Source organism: Arachis stenosperma, chromosome 8 (assembly GCF_014773155.1).
Source record: "Arachis stenosperma cultivar V10309 chromosome 8, arast.V10309.gnm1.PFL2, whole genome shotgun sequence".
NCBI classification, from domain to species: domain Eukaryota; kingdom Viridiplantae; phylum Streptophyta; class Magnoliopsida; order Fabales; family Fabaceae; genus Arachis; species Arachis stenosperma.
The window spans coordinates 23,236,003-23,241,800 of NC_080384.1; the positions used below are offsets into that span (position 1 = coordinate 23,236,003).

General features: G+C 40.4%; 1 non-coding gene across 1 annotated transcript; it reads right to left on the minus strand.

The window, feature by feature from the left end:
• Positions 1–622: 622 nt before the first annotated feature.
• Positions 623–730, minus strand: LOC130947116 (small nucleolar RNA R71). Its single transcript, XR_009072526.1, has one exon. It is a non-coding gene; the product is annotated as a small nucleolar RNA R71 (small nucleolar RNA).
• Between the last annotated feature and the right edge of the window lie 5,068 nt (positions 731–5,798).

Here is a 5,798-nt window from a genome sequence, read left to right on the forward strand (position 1 = left end):
TTTTCTTCTTCTACTCACATAAAGGAATCTCTATACTATGACATAGAGGATTCCTCTTCTTTTCTGTTCTCTTTGTTTTTCATATGAGCAGGAGCAAGGACAAGGACATTCTTGTTGAAGCAGATCCTGAACCTGAAAGGACTCTGAAGAAGAATCTAAGAGAAGCTAAAGCACAACAATTCAGAGAAAACCTTACAGAGAATCTCGAAAAAGAAAGAGACATGGCTGAACCTAATAACAATGGTGGAGGCACAAGGAGGATGCTTGGTGATTATACTACACCTACTTCCAATTTTTATGGAAGAAGCATCTCAATCCCTGCCATTGGAGCAAACAATTTTGAGCTGAAGCCTCACTAGTTGCTCTAATGCAACAGAACTGCAAGTTTCATGGACTTCCATCAGAAGATCCCTACCAGTTTTTAACTGAGTTCTTGCAGATTTGTGATACTATTAAGACTAATGGAGTAGATCATGAAGTCTACAGGCTCATGCTTTTCCCTTTTGCTGTAAGAGACAGAGCTAGAACATGGTTAGACTCACAACCTAAAGATAGCCTGGATTCTTGGGATAAGCTGGTCACAGCCTTCTTGGCCAAGTTCTTTCCTCCTCAAAAGTTGAGCAAGCTTAGAGTGGATGTTCAGACCTTCAAGCAAAAAGATGGTGAATCCCTCTATGAAGCTTGGGAAAGATACAAGCAGTTGATTAAAAAGTGTCCCTCTGACATGCTTTCAGAGTGGACCATTTTGGATATATTCTAATATAGTCTATCTGAGTTCTCTAAGATGTCACTGGACCATTCTGCAGGTGGATCCATTCACCTAAAGAAAATACCTGCAGAAGCTCAAGAACTTATTGACATGGTTGCAAATAACCAATTCATGTACACCTCTGAGAGGAATCCTGTGAGTAATGGGATGCCTCAGAAGAGGGGAGTTCTTGAAATTGTTGCTCTGAATGCCATATTGGCTCAGAACAAAATGTTGACTTAGCAAGTCAACATGATTTCTCAGAGTCTGAATGGATTGCAAAATGTATCCAATAGTACTAAAGAGACATCTTCTGAAGAAGAAGCTTATGATCCTAAGAACCATGCAATGGCAGAGGTGAGTTACATGGGTGAAGCCTATGGAAACACCTATAATCCCTCATGGAGAAATCATCCAAATTTCTCATGGAAGGATCAACAAAATCCCCAACAAGGCTTTAATAATGGTGGAAGAAACAGGCTTAGCAATAGCAAGCCTTTTCCATCATCTTCTCAGCAACAGACATAGAATTCTGAGCAGAGCCCCTCTAGCTTAGCAAACATAGTCTCTGATCTATCTAAGGCCACTCTAAATTTCATGAATGAAACAAGGTCCTCCATTAGAAATTTGGAGGCACAAGTGGGCCAGCGGGAGTAAAAAAGTCACTGAAACTCCTTCTAGTACTCTCCCAAGCAATACAGAAGAGAACCCAAAAGGAGAGTGCAAGGCCATAACCTTACTTGGTGTGGCCGAATGCATAGAAGAAGAGGAGGACGTGAATCCCAGTGAGAAAGAACTCTTGCGACATCCTCTGGACAAAAAAGAGTTTCCAATTGAGGAGCCTAAGAAATCTGAGGCTCATCTAGAGACCATAGAGATTCCATTGAACCTCCTTTTACCATTCATGAGCTCTGATGACTATTCATCTTCTGAAGAAGATGAAGACAGTGTTGAAGAACAAGTTGCCCAGTATTTGGGAGCAATCATGAAGCTGAATGCTAAGCTATTTGGTAATGAGACTTGGGATGATGAACCTCCATTGCTCATTAGTGAACTAAATACATGGGTTCAGCAAACTTTAGCTCAAAAGAAACAAGATCCTGGTAAATTTTTAATATCTTGTACCATAGGTACCATGGCCTTTGAGAAGGCTCTGTGTGACCTAGGGTTAGGTATAAATCTTATGCCACTCTCTGTAATGGAGAAACTGGGGATCTTTGAGGTACAAGCTGCAAGAATCTCATTAGAGATGGCAGACAAATCATTAAAACAAGCTTATGAATTAGTAGAGGATGTGTTGGTAAAGGTTAAAGGCCTTTACATCCCTGCCGATTTCATAATCTTAGACACTGGGAAGGATAAGGATGAATGCATCATCCTTGGAAGACCCTTCCTAGCCACAGCAGGAGCTGTGATTGATGTTTACAGAGGAGAGCTAGTCCTTCAATTGAATAGGAACTACCTTGTGTTTAAAGCTCAAGGATCTTCCTCTGCAACCATGGAGAGTAAGCATGAAAAGCTTCTCTCAATATAGAGTCGAACAAAGCCCCCATAATCAAACTGTAAGTTTGGTATTGGGAGGCCACAACCAAATTCTAAGTTTGGTGTTGAACCCCCACATTCAAACTCTAAGTTTGGTGTTGGGAGGTCTCAACAATGCTCTGAACATCTGTGAAGCTCCATGAGAGCTCACTGTCAAGCTATTGACATTAAAGAAGCGCTTATTGGGAGCAACCCAAATTTTTATTTATCTATATTTCTATTGTTTTTTTATGTTTTATTAGGTTTATGATCATGTGGAGTCATAAAACAATTGCAAAAATTAAAAACAGAATAAAAAATAGCAGAAGAAAAAGCACAGCCTGGAGGAAGAGCTGTCTGGCGTCTAAACGCCAGAAACAAGCATCTATCTGGCGTTTAACGCCAGAAACAAGCACCAAGCTGGCGTTTAACGCCAGAAACAAGCATCAGGCTGGTGTTAAACGTAAGAAACATGCTACATCTGGGCTTTTAACGCCAGAAACAAGCATCAGTCTAGCGTTAAACGCCAGGATTGCATACAGAGGGCGTTTTACACGCCTAATGGGTGCAGGGATGAGAAATTCTTAGCACCTCAGGATCTGTGGACCTCACAGGATCACCTCAGGATCTGTAGACCCCACAAGATCCCCACCTACCCCACTTTTCTCTTCTTCACATAATCCAATAACACTATACCCTTCACCAATCACATCCATCCACTCTTCCCCATAAACCCCACCTACCTTCAAATTCAAAATCTATTTCCCACCTAAACCCACCCTAAATAACCGAACCCATACCCCTCTCCCTCCACTATATAAACCCCTCCATCCTTCTTCATTTTCACACAACACAACCCTCTCTTCTCCCCTTGGCCAAAACCCACACATCTCTCCCTCTCCTCCATATCTTCTTCTTCTTCTTCTATTCTTTTTTCTTTTGCTCGAGGGCGAGCAACATTCTAAGTTTGGTGCGGTAAAAGCATAGTTTTTTTTATTTTTCCATAACCATTGATGGCACCTAAGGCCAGAGAAATCTCAAGAAAGAGGAAAGGAAAGACAATTGTTTCCATCTCTGAGTCATGAGAGATGGAGAGATTCATCTCAAAAGCCCATCAAGACCACTTCTATGAAGTTGTGGCCAAGAAAAAGGTGATCCCTGAGGTCCCTTTTAAGCTTAAAAAGGGGTGAATATCCAGAGATTCGACAAGAGATTAGAAGAAGAGGATGGGAAGTTCTCTCCAATCCCATTCAACAAGTCAGAATCCTAATGGTTCAAGAGTTCTATGCAAACGCATGGATCAATAGAAACCATGATCAAAGCATGAACCCAAACCCAAAGAATTGGCTTACAATGGTTCGGGGGAAATGCTTAGATTTCAGTCCAGAGAACGTAAGGTTGGCGTTCAACTTGCCTATGATGCAAGAAGACGCACGCCTCTGTACTATAGTTCAACTTTGATCAAAGGTTGGATCAAGTCCTCATGGACATATGTGTAGAAGGAGCTCAATGGAAAAGAGACTCAAAAGGCAAGCCGGTTCAATTGAGAAGACTGGACCTTAAGCCTGTGGCTAGAGGATGGTTGGAGTTCATCCAACGCTCCATCATCCCCACTAGCAACCGATCCGAAGCGACTGTGGATCGGGCCGTCATGATCCATAGCATCATGATTGGAGAGGAGGTAGAAATTCATGAAGTCATTCCTCTAGAACTCTACAAAGTAGCCGAAAAGCCCTCCACCTTGGCAAGGCTAGCTTTTTCTCATCTCATTTGCCATCTATGAAATTTAGCTGGAGTTGTCATAGAAGGAGACATCCTTATTGAAGAGGACAAGCCCATCACTAAGAAGAGGATGGAGCAAACAAGAGAGCCCATTCATGGATCTCAAGAGACGCATGAGGAAGCTCATCATCAAGAAATCCCTGAGATGCCTCAAGGGATGCATTTTCCTCCAAACAACTATTGGGAACAACTCAACACTTCTCTAGAAAGATTGAGTCATAACATGAACCAATTAAGGGTGGAACACCAAGAGCACTCCATCATTCTCAATGAGATTAGAGAAGATCAAAGAGCTATAAAGGAGGAGCAACAAAGGCAAGGAAGAGACATAGAGAAGCTCAAGGACGCCATTGGTCCTTCAAGAAGAAGGCGCCACCATCACTAAGGTGGACTCATTCCTTAACTTCCTTGTTCTTATCTCTCTGTTTTTCGATTTTATGCTATATGTTTGTCTATGTTTGTGTCTTTATTACATTATCATTAGTATTTAGCAACTATGTCTTAAGGCTATGAATAATTCCATGAATCCTTCACCTTTCTTAAATGAAAAATGTTCTTAATACAAAAGAACAAGAAGTACATGAGTTTTGAATTCATCCTTGAAATTAGTTTAATTATATTGATGTGGTGACAATACTTTTTGTTTTCTGAATGAATGCTTGAACAGTGCATATTTTTTATCTTGTTGTTTATGAATGTTAAAATTGTTGGCTCTTGAAAGAATGATGAACAAGAGAAATGTTATTGATAATATGAAAAATTATGAAATTGATTCTTGAAGCAAGAAAAAGTAGTGAAAAAAAAGAGAAAAAAAGAGAGAAAAAGCAAGCAAAAAAAGCCAATAACCCTTAAAACTAAAAGGCAAGGGTAAAAAAGGGTCCAAGGCTTTGAGCATCAATGGATAGGAGGGCCCAAGGAAATAAAATCCGGGCCTAAGCGGCTAAATCAAGCTGTCCCTAACCATGTGCTTGTGGCATGCAGGTCTAAGTGAAAAGCTTGAGACTGAGTGGTTAAAGTCGTGATCCAAAGCAAAAAGAGTGTGCTTAAGAGCTCTAGACACCTCTAACTGGGGACTTTAGCAAAGCTGAGTCACAATCTGAAAAGGTTCACCCAGTTATGTGTATGTGGTATTTATGTATCCGGTGGTAATACTGGAAAACAAAGTGCTTAGGGCCACGTCCAAGACTCATAAAAGTAGCTGTGTTCAAGAATCAACATGCTTAACTAGGAGAATCAATAACACTATCTGAACTCTGAGTTCCTATAGATGCCAATCATTCTGAACTTCAAGGGAAAAAGTGAGATGCCAAAACTGTTCAGAAGCAAAAAGCTACAAGTCCCGCTCATCTAATTAGAACTAATATTCATTGATATTTTGGGATTTATAGTATATTCTCTTCTTTTTATCCTATTTGATTTTCAGTTGCTTGGGGACAAGCAACAATTTAAGTTTGGTGTTGTGATGAGCGGATAATTTATACGCTTTTTGGCATTGTTTTTAGGTAGTTTTTAGTAGGATCTAGCTACTTTTAGGGATGTTTTTATTAGTTTTTATGCAAAATTTATATTTCTGGAATTTACTATGAGTTTGTGTATTTTTTTGTGATTTCAGGTATTTTCTGGTTGAAATTGAGGGACCTGAGCAAAAATCTGATAGGAGGCTGACAAAGGACTAATGGTGTTGTTGGATCCTGACCTCCCTGCACTCGAGATGGATTTTTGGGAGCTACAGAACTCCAAATGGCGC